A 14,279-nucleotide genomic window follows, 5' to 3' on the forward strand; every position below is an offset into this window, starting at 1 on the left:
ATGATTGATATGTTGAGTCTATTTATTTTACTTAAAGGTATAATATGCTAGTTTAAACTAGAACCATATATGTATTTAATAAATACACTTATTCTAATAGGAACTTATTTTAATAGTGTTAGTTATTAATAGAATTTGTATATATATGTATGTGGTGACGGCATGAAACTAGAGAAAGGAAAAAAGAAAAGAAAAAGGGAGATAGTTAGAGAATGAAGGGAACGTGTGTAGATTGGGTGGTTAATTGCTTAGTTTGATAAAACAAGTCTGTAGAATAACACAATAATAACACGTGAAACTAAATTTATGAAGTGTAGATTTAGTCATGTTTATCCTTAATTTTTGCTGCAAGCTATTACCCATGTACATGTTAGACTGACCTAACCCTAATCCCGGCCCTTTTTGGTGGGTCTGAATAATTTTAATGAAAAAAAGGTTTTCCAAGTTTTCCAAGGAAGGAAGGATTCGAACCGGGAAAAAAGGAAGGATTCGAACCGGGCACCATATATGGTTGCATGTTATACAAGTTTCACCACTAAGCCACCTCCATTTTGATTGAAATATTATTGCTCCTAAAATTGATATATCGTACTAAAACATTTTTTTTTAAAGCCACAAATACCCTAGAAGTTCCTTTTCTGATAGCAATTTCATTTCATTATTAGCGGTTCTTTTATTTATGATCGTTCTTTATTATTATTATTATTATTATTATTATTATTATTATTATTATTATTATTATTATTATTATTATTATTATTTTCCTTTTTCTTCTCATTTTTATAGATTTAACAGTCATAATTGCGGTTAGGATCTGTTTCTTGGTGTATGCTTACTACGTGTAATGATATTAAAGTTGCATTTTTAAAATTGTTGATAATTTGACTGATTCATATAATAATTTTATCACTAGAAACTTCACTTTTTAGTGTAACTAGAACGCCGACCCGTGCATCGCACGGGTCTCACGGGGTTAGCTTTAGGGGTTAAGCTTTAGTAAGTAAGATGTTTCGGAAAATAGAAGAGATAAATATGAAATAGTTGTTTCGGAAAATAGAAGAGATGAATATGAAATATGATCAATGGCTAAAATTGAATGGCGCCTAAATGTGCAAGATCCAATGGCTTAGAAAAGTGGAGGAAAAAATGGGGGGAAAATATTAGGGTTAGGGTTAGCTTTAGGGGTTAAGCTTTAGTAAGTAAGATGTTTCGGAAAATAGAAGACATAAATATGAAATAGTTGTTTCGGAAAATAGCAGAGATAAATATGAAATAGTTGTTTCGAAAAATAGAAGAGATAAATATGAAATAGTTGTTTTGGAAAATAGAAGATATAAATATGAAATATGATCAATGGCTAAAATTGAATGGCGCCTAAATGTGCAAGATCCAATGGCTTTAAAAGTGGAGGGAAAAATGGGGGGAAAATATTAGGGTTAGGGTTAGCTTTAGGGGTTAAGCTTTAGTAAGTAAGATGTTTCGGAAAATAGAAGAGATAAATATGAAATAGTTGTTTCGGAAAATAGAAGAGATAAATATGAAATAGTTGTTTCGGAAAATAGAAGAGATAAATATGAAATATGACCAATGGCTAAAATTGAATGGCACCTAAATGTGCAAGATCCAATGACTTAGAAAAGTGGAGGGAAAAATGGGGAGAAAATATTAGGGTTAGGGTTAGATTTAGTTGTTTCGGAAAAATAGGGCTATAGATAAATATGAAATAGTTGTTTCGGAAAAAAGAAGAGATAAATATCAAATAGTTGTTTCGAAAAAATAGGGCTATAGATAAATATGAAATAGTTGTAGGGCCAATTTATTTCGGAAGTAGAGATAAATATGAAATAGTTGTTTCGGAAAATAGAAGAGATAAATATGCAATAGTTGTTTCGGAAAATAGAAGAGATAAATATGAAATAGTTGTTTCGCAAAATAGAAGAGATAAATATGAAATATGATCAATGGCTAAAATTGAATGGCGCCTAAATGAGCAAGATCCAATGGCTTAGAAAAGTGAAGGGAAAAATGGGGGGAAAATATTAGGGTTAGGGTTAGCTTTAGGGGTTAAGCTTTAGTAAGTAAGATGTTTCGGAAAATAGAAGAGATAAATATGAAATAGTTGTTTCGGAAAATAGCAGAGATAAATATGAAATAGTTGTTTCGAAAAATAGAAGAGATAAATATGAAATAGTTGTTTCGGAAAATAGAAGAGATAAATATGAAATATGATCAATGGCTAAAATTGAATGGCGCCTAAATGTGCAAGATTCAATGGCTTTAAAAGTGGAGGGAAAAATGGGGGGAAAATATTAGGGTTAGGGTTAGCTTTAGGGGTTAAGCTTTAGTAAGTAAGATGTTTCGGAAAATAGAAGACATAAATATGAAATAGTTGTTTCGGAAAATAGCAGAGATAAATATGAAATAGTTGTTTCGAAAAATAGAAGAGATAAATATGAAATAGTTGTTTTGGAAAATAGAAGAGATAAATATGAAATATGATCAATGGCTAAAATTGAATGGCGCCTAAATGTGCAAGATCCAATGGCTTTAAAAGTGGAGGGAAAAATGGGGGGAAAATATTAGGGTTAGGGTTAGCTTTAGGGGTTAAGCTTTAGTAAGTAAGATGTTTCGGAAAATAGAAGAGATAAATATGAAATAGTTGTTTCGGAAAATAGAAGAGATAAATATGAAATAGTTGTTTCGGAAAATAGAAGAGATAAATATGAAATATGACCAATGGCTAAAATTGAATGGCACCTAAATGTGCAAGATCCAATGACTTAGAAAAGTGGAGGGAAAAATGGGGAGAAAATATTAGGGTTAGGGTTAGATTTAGTTGTTTCGGAAAAATAGGGCTATAGATAAATATGAAATAGTTGTCTCGGAAAAAAGAAGAGATAAATATCAAATAGTTGTTTCGAAAAAATAGGGCTATAGATAAATATGAAATAGTTGTAGGGCCAATTTATTTCGGAAGTAGAGATAAATATGAAATAGTTGTTTCGGAAAATAGAAGAGATAAATATGCAATAGTTGTTTCGGAAAATAGAAGAGATAAATATGAAATAGTTGTTTCGCAAAATAGAAGAGATAAATATGAAATATGATCAATGGCTAAAATTGAATGGCGCCTAAATGAGCAAGATCCAATGGCTTAGAAAAGTGGAGGGAAAAATGGGGGGAAAATATTAGGGTTACGGTTAGCTTTAGGGGTTAAGCTTTAGTAAGTAAGATGTTTCGGAAAATAGAAGACATAAATATGAAATAGTTGTTTCGGAAAATAGCAGAGATAAATATGAAATAGTTGTTTCGAAAAATAGAAGAGATAAATATGAAATAGTTGTTTTGGAAAATAGAAGAGATAAATATGAAATATGATCAATGGCTAAAATTGAATGGCGCCTAAATGTGCAAGATCCAATGGCTTTAAAAGTGGAGGGAAAAATGGGGGGAAAATATTAGGGTTAGGGTTAGCTTTAGGGGTTAAGCTTTAGTAAGTAAGATGTTTCGGAAAATAGAAGAGATAAATATGAAATAGTTGTTTCGGAAAATAGAAGAGATAAATATGAAATAGTTGTTTCGGAAAATAGAAGAGATAAATATGAAATATGACCAATGGCTAAAATTGAATGGCACCTAAATGTGCAAGATCCAATGACTTAGAAAAGTGGAGGGAAAAATGGGGAGAAAATATTAGGGTTAGGGTTAGATTTAGTTGTTTCGGAAAAATAGGGTTATACATAAATATGAAATAGTTGTTTCGGAAAAAAGAAGAGATAAATATCAAATAGTTGTTTCGAAAAAATAGGGCTATAGATAAATATGAAATAGTTGTAGGGCCAATTTATTTCGGAAGTAGAGATAAATATGAAATAGTTGTTTCGGAAAATAGAAGAGATAAATATGAAATATGATCAATGGCTAAAATTGAATGACGCCTAAATGAGCAAGATCCAATGGCTTAGAAAAGTGGAGGGAAAAATGGGGGGAAAATATTAGGGTTAGGGTTAGCTTTAGGGGTTAAGCTTTAGTAAGTAAGATGTTTCGGAAAATAGAAGAGATAAATATGAAATAGTTGTTTCGGAAAATAGCAGAGATAAATATGAAATAGTTGTTTCGAAAAATAGAAGAGATAAATATGAAATAGTTGTTTCGGAAAATAGAAGAGATAAATATGAAATATGATCAATGGCTAAAATTGAATGGCGCCTAAATGTGCAAGATTCAATGGCTTTAAAAGTGGAGGGAAAAATGGGGGGAAAATATTAGGGTTAGGGTTAGCTTTAGGGGTTAAGCTTTAGTAAGTAAGATGTTTCGGAAAATAGAAGAGATAAATATGAAATACTTGTTTTGGAAAATAGAAGAGATAAATATGAATAGTTGTTTCGGAAAATAAAACAGATAAATATGAAATATGATCAATGGCTAAAATTGAGTGGCGCCTAAATGTGCAAGATCCAATGGCTTAGAAAAGTGGAGGGAAAAATGGGGAAAAAATATTAGGGTTAGGGTTAGATTTAGTTGTTTCGGAAAAATAGGGCTATAGATAAATATGAAATAGTTGTTTCGGAAAAAAGAAGAGATAAATATGAAATAGTTGTTTCGAAAAAATAGAGCTATAGAAAAATATGAAATAGTTGTAGGGCCAATTTGTTTCGGAAGTAGAGATAAATATGAAATAGTTGTTTCGGAAAATAGAAGAGATAAATATGAAATAGTTGTTTCGAAAAATATAAGAGATAAATATGAAATATGATCTGTGGCTAATATTGAATGGCGCCTAAATGTGCAAGATCCAATGGCTTAGAAAAGTGGAGGGAAAAATGGGGGGAAAATATTAGGGTTAGGGTTATGTTTAGGGGTTAAGCTTTAGTAAGTAAGATGTTTCGGAAAATAGAATAGATAAATATGAAATAGTTGTTTTGAAAAATAGAAGAGATAAATATGAAATAGTTGTTTCGGAAAATAGAAGAGATAAATATGAAATAGTTGTTTCGCAAAATAGAAGAGATAAATATGAAATATGATCAATGACTAAAATTGAATGGCGCCTAAATGAGCAAGATCCAATGGCTTAGAAAAGTGGAGGGAAAAATGGGGGGAAAATATTAGGGTTAGGGTTAGCTTTAGGGGTTAAGCTTTAGTAAGTAAGATTTTGTTGGCCTCTTTGTTTCTCATATATTATATTACTTGCAGTTATTTATTCTGACTTTTTATTTGCAAAAATCACTACACTTGATTATAACATTACTTTGTTTTCTCCCTTTGACTTTTCAAACATGTTTACTATTTTTTAATTTGCTTATTTTAGTTGTTCTTTTAACATGAATGTAATTGAATATAAAGGTTGAGAAAGAACAGAACACAACCTGATAATATTATTTGATAAGAAAATAAAGTTAATATAGCTTAAATTGGTATAATTTTTGCATTTTTTTTGTTGCTTTTTGCCCCGTGCATCGCACGGGTTAGAGTCTAGTTAGACTTAATAGTTGTTATTAGTAGAATTTAGTGTGAGATTAAGTCAAGTCATCAGTTACCTATCCGCTACATATATGATCACGTCCCTATCCATTTATTTATTTTTACTTCCACCACTTTGAGCACTCACTGTCGGTACAACATGCATCATATTTTTAAACTCACGACAAATAAAGTCACCCTTCTATGCACAACTGAAACTACCATTTCATCATTATTGTAACACCCTATTTCTATTAAGCGGTAAAACGCGCGAATACATCAGAAATATTTTAGAAATAGATGTTATGTCTCAAAACAAATCAAAAGATATCATGCATATATATAATATTTCAACGGTCACAGCGGAATTCAAATCATAAACTCCAACATATACATGTCATGGTCAACATACATTCTCATGTGAAAATACTCCAAGTCCGACAAGTGGACAATAGCAACAACATAGCAACAGAATCCAAAACAACAAATAGACGTTAAGCCTAATCAGAGCCTAGATACTACGACACTGACACGACAACGGAGAAAGCTCCCGTCGTCCAAACATCCAACAAGCAAACTCACCAAGCGTCTAATCCTGCACAACGTCTACCCATCCATACAGACAGGTAGGCGGTCGAAACCACTGGGGGTAAGTATTACATTAATCATAATCCATACGAAAACATAGCATTCAAGGATTCATACACATCACATATACATAACCATCCCTCCTAGAATACTAGCATCACATGATTAATATCCCCCATTACTTATATCTCAAGCTATCACATTATTATCATAGCATATCATGCATATTCAACCTCTAATCAAGTCATCAACAAAAGCTCATCATTTGTCAACATCAATCAATGATCACATCACTTACCTCATTACTCATTTAGCATTCTTGATTCAACAAGTACAATTCATCATTTCAAGTTACAAGCAATCAATCATCATTATCAAAGAAATCACCACATCTTATGTATATACATATACAATTCTCACCTCATCATTAGCATCCAATCAATTATTATCAAATAGATTCACCAAGTGTATAAGTACAAACAAATAAGACATGCAATTAGAGCATAAAACAATTATTCCGAACCATCAACAAAGTCCACCTATGTACCTATACACCAATCCATAAAATCACAACATTCACCAAATTTCACCAATACACAAATTCGTCATCAATTGCATATATTAGAACAAATGAGTCATAACTTTGTGGTTGGCCATTGGCAGTTTTGCAGAATTGTTAAGGCCTGTTGTGTTTTCTTCATTTTGATTTTAGGTGCTATAGCACAACATTGTATTTCTTTAGCCTTTTGCTTCTCCACTTTTCTGTTGTTGCATATTGAAGTCATTATTTCATCGAGAGAATGATTTTACTTTGAAACATTATTATTTCAAGAATGAGGTGGTCAAGAAAAATGTGTATCAAATTAAGTAAATGTAATGATTGATTAATGCTATTTTACTTTCTTTAGTCTTTAGAAATTTAGATATACTTAGATGAATAAATTTGGAGGATTGTTATGGTTTTGCTTCCTGTAAGAAATTTTGGAAGCTGTTTTCACAGTTAGCAATCAATTGCAGATTTATGAAGTTGAGGACCCTAAAAAATACAGCAGTTGCGATGACGTTGGTAGATCTTAGCTATGTCGAGTTTTGATCTACAATTCTAGACTCTTTTTTGGTATGAATATGGTTCTGCAATTTAAGACTAAGACTATGGTTCTTCAATATGGACCGTTGTTAACTACAACTCCATAGAGTCAAACCAATTGTTAGTTCAAATATTTAGTCAAAATTCCCATGAAAAGTTGGACAGAGTCAAAATTGTCAATATTTTTGTCTAAACGGCAAATAATTTAGTTTCCTTAAGTAATATTAAGTTGAGATTGTCTTAGTAAATAAAATTCTGAAGTTTTACAAATGAAAAGAAACAAGCACAAAAGCATATGACTCAACTGATTTATAGAAATCTGGTTTGGTATTTTCCTTATCAGTTACTCTTTTTGCAATTAATTTTAATATTAATTGTATGAGTTACTACTTTTGCAATTCTCTATTTGGAATTATGCTTGAATATGAAATCTAAGGTATTGGCAATTAAGGGGGGATGCCTTCCATTATTTTACATTAAAATTAAAGAATGAAGCAATGCTTGATTCCATCTCTAAACTGTATGTCATCCCTATGTGTTTGATTTTGACGTACGTACATGTTTTGGCTCCTTTTTGGCATAACATTTCTTTTGAATTAATGACCACCCTCCATGGATGGGATATATATGGTTTTGGTATTGGAAAAAAAAAACATTGACTAATAAATGAAAATTGTTGTTGACACATTGCATAATGCTGTGTCACATATATAAAATACGTTTTTGCCCCCTCGGTAGTTAACTGCCTAGGAATTCATAGCCGGCGGCAGTTAACTGCCGAGGAAATACTCGGTAGTTAACTGCCGAGGAAAACATTTATGCAGACAGTTGGTTCTGCATAAATGCTAAGCATTTCCTAGCCATTTTTAGGCCATTTTTTTACCTGTAATTAAACCAAAGCAGTTCCAAAGGCAATATAATTCATACAACATTTAAACTCACTTATAAACAAGTAAAATACAATATCTTTTACAATTGTCCATAATTAAATCAAACCGACATTTCGTTCAAACTACACAAAAGTTTGAAATTCATCAAAACGTTACAAAGTGTCCATAATTAAGTGTCCATAATCAAACAACACATTACAACTCATTACACATCATTAAATTAAATCCCTACTTACATTCATCACAATTGCATATGGAACGAACATACATATATAATATATTATTTTCCACCATATTCCGAAACATAAATCCGACATCGCTATCGTCTTTAATAAGCCAAGGCATATAGCTTGCCGTTTTCCATGCGTATTCATCTCTATCTTCTCCTAGGTCTATGCATGACATTTGGCCAAACATGTGACGTGTATATTGAATTTCACCAAGATGCTCAAAATAAGTGTTAAGTTGTGCCTTCAAATCATCAAGAGAGTTTGTCGGCGTTATCATAACCTTAATCGTCTTTTTAAACGCGGAGTACCTAACATGCCCTTCAAATTTTGCAATCTCAGACATGTTTCACTTGACAAAAGCTTTAAGAAAAGAATCATAGATTAGAACAAAATTAAATATAATGTAATAACAAATAAATCAAATGAGTAAACATTAATAAGCTATAAATAAGTATTGCACTAGTTTCAAGTAAATAAAAGTCATATTATCATATATATCAATATAAAATACATAATGTTACTTATATATTGGCCACAAAAAATTGGCGTTACAATATCGATCCCAAAATATACATCGGTGTAATTTCTACCAAAAAAAAGGACTAACACCGAAAAAAAATCACTCGTTAAAGGGAAACTGATTGGAGAAGATCAAGTGACATAGAATCTTCCTCATCTTCCGCAATAACTTCAAATTGTTGCTTTGGTTTTTCGGGAGTGTCCAACAAAATTGGCGCCGCTTTGTTTGACTCCTTTTGTGGTTTCGACAGTTTGTTTCCACTTTCAATAGCCATGAGCTTTCGGAACAACTCATGTTGATCCAAATACTCATCTTCCCAAGTCACCGCATCTTGTTTCTTGTGATTGTGCCACTCCGTAGATGATGGAGGTAGTGGACAACCATTCTTCAACTAAATAAGCACTAAATGATTCGGAATTACCCCTAGGCACAAGATGAGAGTTTTTTGCTTACCCAACGGTGGTGGCCCTCTTAGTGGGAAAAAAGATTCCGAGTTACCAACTTCAAGATTTGTCAACACGACCACACACCTTTTGTAATAATTAGCAACAATGTGTCCCATGTCCGGAAAAGTCAACCACTTATCAACAAGAAGTGCACAACTTTTTGTATTTACGGGAGGATGTAAGCCATTTAAAATGTAGTTATAACGATCATCACCCGCAAATACTTCAACATAATCATCTCTATGATCTTTCAATTCTTGAATAAGATGTGTACGAATCATGAGATGATTTTGTTCGGTCAAGCCCATGAACTCGGCTATAGCCCGGAATCCACAATGTCCATCGCCAATAACATCCACCACTTTTTCAATAAATGGAAGCATGAAGCGTGGCATATAATCAATAGGCCTCATAACCGGGATAACCTTAGGCTTTGGATACCGAGAAGGTGGTGAAAGTGGGGAAAGTGATGTTTTACCAAGACGAGCACTTTTTTTCCTTTTATATGATGATGTTGTTGGTGATGGTGACGGTTGACTTTTCGGATTTTGGGAATCAACAACCTCCCAAGAAGAAGGGATCCGACTAGTTGATGTAATTTTTTCTTTAGACCTCGCAATGTCAGATTTTTTCTTGGCTCCCTTGGTTGGTACTTTTCGTGGTGGTGGAGACATCATGGTGGTTTTTTTTTCTTTAGACCTCGCAATGTCAGCTTTTTTCTTGGCTCCCTTGGTTGGTACTTTTCGTGGTGGTGGAGACATCATGGTGGTTTTAGGAAATGCCAACTGCAGCAAAACCTCTTTGACTTCAAGCTTCATTTGGAAAGGGAGTTTCTTGAGACGTTCTACAATACCCTTCAACTCATCATCGACAGAAAAACCAACTTCATTACTTTCTTCGCCCATGCGTAACCTTTGCCAATGGTGGTGTATCTCATCCAATAAAATTGGCTTTTCTTCAAGGAGTTTAGTAGCAATTTCGCATGCACATGGTAGGCCGTAAGATGTCCTTTGAACACAACCACAAATTTCCTTGTCCATGCACAATGTTTCCCTACAACGTGACTCTTCCAAAGCAATGTTGTCCAAAGCATATCTAGACACATGACCACCTAAGCCGGAGTACAAAGTGACATCTTTGAATCTATGTTCCAACACGGTAACGCTCTAACTAAAGATTGTTTGTATCGTAGTGAACTGAAGCAACAACATGTCATGTATTTTCTCCCAACAAGTACCCAAATCACCCACACTATTGTCCAAATATTTCTTCACTAAAGCATGAGCCGATTCTACCCTATTGGTGGTCCTGCAACCAAGATGCAACACACGATCTGTCCATGCCCTCACTATTTTTTCCTTCAATTCATTCAAGGTGGTCATGGCATAACTTAGGAAAAGTGGGAAATCACTACATGAATCTTGGAACTCCACTAATGCATTTTCATATAACTCTTGAGTGGGTGATTCAACCATAGCTTTCCATGCCCTCATGATCTTCTTGACAACATCGCGAGGTTTCACCTCTTTCCCATCCTTTTTCCCCAAAGGATATTTACAATCTAAGACGCACCTTTGTTTAACATTTGCTTGCACATGAAAGTAACAATTCATTGCATAACTTTTCGGGAAAACAATTCGAACCGCTTTCATCAAAGGCCCATCCCTGTCGGTAACAATGTCCTTAGGCATATTCATCTTTGACGTAAGAAGTTTACGCAACACTTTTAAAACCCAAACAATGTTTTCCTCTTTCTCATGTGTCAAGAATCCAAACCCAACCGAATATGTCAAATCGGTCGAAGTGACCCCAACTACCTCAAACATTGGCATCTTGTACATGTTGGTTTTGTAGGTGGAGTCCATAACCAAAACCGTTGGAAAATTGTTAAACAACTTAACGGATGTTGGATGAGCCCAAAAGATATCTTCGATTGTAGTACTTTCACTTTGTGTTCTTGAGTAATAAGTATAGTTGTGCTCCTCCAACTTCGAGATTAGATATTGCAACAACTTCTTGTCACCTCTATTTGCCTTGGATGTAGGTTTGTCTTTTTTGGTATGTGGTGGTTGATATCAGATCCGTTTTCTTTCTTGGCCGTGGATGTAGGTTTTGTTTGCTCGCAACGTGGGTAGTGATGGATCGGTCACGTGGTGATCTGATATGGCTGTGATGGATTTTTTGTTGTGTTGGGTTGTGGTGGTTTCTATGGTGGTGTTGATACTGGGTTTTTTGTGGTGGTACTCGTGGTGATTTTTGGCGGTGATGCTCGTGGTGTCTGGTGTTAGTTTTTGGTGGTGATGCTAGTGGTAGATGATGATGGTTTTTCGTGAGGATTTATGGTGGTTTTTGTGGTGGTGGTGCTGGTTTTTGTTGTGGCTAGTGGTGGTTTTTGGTGGTAGTTATGTTTTTTTTGTGGGTTTTCTTCATTGGGAGTGTTGGAGTGGAGGTCCTATTCATAAAAAAATTCGGAAGGGGTTGCGGTCGATTTGGGAGGTTGTGATTTGGGTCATTCAGAGGGCGATAAATGGTTGTATTTTCAATAGCGAGATAACTATGTGGGATGAGTTAGTGGAGGAGGTTAAGGTTATGTCATGAAAGTGGTTATTAGGGAGATTTAATATTACGGCATGTATGTTTTATGAAGGGTGTTGGAGCCCTCGGGAATGCTTGTTGAGGTGAAGTTTGTTCGTTGACTGCATGTGTTTGCTGCTGTTTTTTTTAGGCTGTGGTTGAGTTCTGTCACTCGTAGGGGCTGCTGTCATGTGTGTGTAGCAGGTTGTCTTCCTTTTGCCTTGTGTTTTGGTGAGGTTGCTGTCATGACAGCATGGTTGTGCTTCGGCTGTGGTCAGCAAGTGTGGGGATTTTTTGTTTAGGAAGATTGCTTTGGTACTGTGTGCTTCCAGTTCCTGTTATTTATTGTTTCTAATTTCCTCTTCTATTTATGAAGTTGGAAATTATGGAGGTTTTTTAGGGAGTTTATGTTGTTTTGATGTTGAGGGGCTATTTGTTATTAGGCCTTCCTTTGCATGTTGTTACTTTAAGATTCCTAGTCTAGCATTCCTTGTGCTCGCTAGGATTCTTTGTGTTTTGAATAAATTTCATTTTATCTTCTTCAAAAAAATATACTCCCTCCGTTTCAAAATACATGTCCAAGTCAACCACTTCACATATGCCAATGCACAATTTTGACCGTTAATATCTTTAATAATCTAAAGTAAAAAATTATAAAAATTTAATATTTTAAAAATATTTGTCGAGATAAATCAAACAACATCTTACATGCTAATATTTGTATTTATACATTAGGTAAAAAGTATGGTCAAAGTAAGTCAAATGAATAGTGTACATTACAAAAATTGGACATGTATTTTGAAACGGAGAGAGTATTTTAAAGTGGAGTTGAAAATCATTATTATTAAGACATGCATCCTTATTAAACTAAGGAAAATGTGGCACTCGTTAAGGATCATAAGTCGTAAGTTGGGGTTGGTCACGCAAGTTTGTAATCTAAGTATGGGCGTTAAGATGTTCAAAAGTTGTGTATAAAAAAATGGAAAACATAAATTCAAATAATTGGAAAAAGACATAATTACATGGTAGCCTCGGAGTCACTTGTTTGTTAGATAAAAAAAGCTTCATTCTTGGGGTGAGAGTGAGAATGTGTCATCAATACCTTACGTCAATAGCTTGTTTATGTTTTTTTTGGGACCACCCACCTATTTTTGTTTCCCACACTAGCATATGCTACCTTTTGTGCATTTTAGACCTACTCCCTCCGGTCACTATTATAAGTAAAAATTGACTTTTTAAGTTCATTCAATAAATGATGTATGTGGTCTATATATAGACCACATACATAATTTATTGAATGAATCTAAAAAGTGAACTTTTGCTTATAATAGTGACCGGAGGGAGTATCACTTATTCTTAAAGTTTATTAGATTAAGCAACCCCTAAACCTAATAATTTCCCTCTAATTTTTTTTGAGAGGAATTTCCCTTTAATTGTACCGCAGTAAATTCTTATGAGGTTAACCCTAACGAGGAAGAAAATTGCTGTTCACACATTTGAGAAGGCTGGGACACATGTAAAATACGGTTTTGCCCCCTCGACAGTTAAGTACCGAGGATTTAAAAATCCAGCTGCAGTTAACTGCCGAGGAAAACAATATTATAAAAACCTCGGTAGTTAACTACCGAGGAAAACAGACCCTTCTCTTTCTTCTTCTTCTTCTTCTTCCACTTCAATCCCTTTTTTTGTTTTTTTTCTTTCACAACCACAAAAACTGGTTTATATTATAAGCTTGCTTTTGTAGGAGACTAACTCATCTTAGCCTTGGTCAAGTATTGTGTTGTTTCTGCTATCTTCAAGTTATTAATGTCTTCGACGCAAATGGATGATGATGAAGTTTATCAATTTTAGATCCACGTTCACGTTTGTTGTGTTAATTTCACCATGCTTGTTCGATTAACAACTGCCATTAAGAAAATGAATCTTCATATCATGTTTTTTTATAAAAGTAAAAAAAAATTAAAACAAATTCAACCGTAGAAGTAACGATTTTGTTGTGGTGTAAGCTTATTATTATATATATCTAAATTCTTGTTTGTGTTGAAATGGAATTCACAAGTGATATGGTTGAGAATTAATTTTTAAGCTTTGTGGGGCCTATCATGAATGATCATGCTTGCTTTGAGGGGGAAGAAGATAGCCGAAAAACACCAGTATCATTCCTCGGTAGTTAACTACCGAGGTTTTCCTCGGTAGTTAACTGCAGCCGGATTTTTAATTCCTCGGCAGTTAACTGCCGAGGGGGCAAAATTGTATTTTACATGTGTGTCCCAACCTTATGCAATGTGTCAACATCAATTTTCAACGAGGAATGCTAGCGTCAACCGGTTATGCACTCTCTCTTGTATACTCTCCCAATTATACATCCACGTCACCCTATATTTTAGGCTTGTAATCGGCAACCGGTTCTCTCTTTCTTTTTTTATTTTTTTTCTTTTTTTACAAAACAGAAGCCACCACTGTCACCCTATCAGTTTCCCT

Source organism: Medicago sativa, chromosome 5, assembly GCF_051527215.1.
Source record: "Medicago sativa cultivar Bolivia chromosome 5, Bolivia_mono, whole genome shotgun sequence".
Lineage (NCBI taxonomy): Eukaryota > Viridiplantae > Streptophyta > Magnoliopsida > Fabales > Fabaceae > Medicago > Medicago sativa.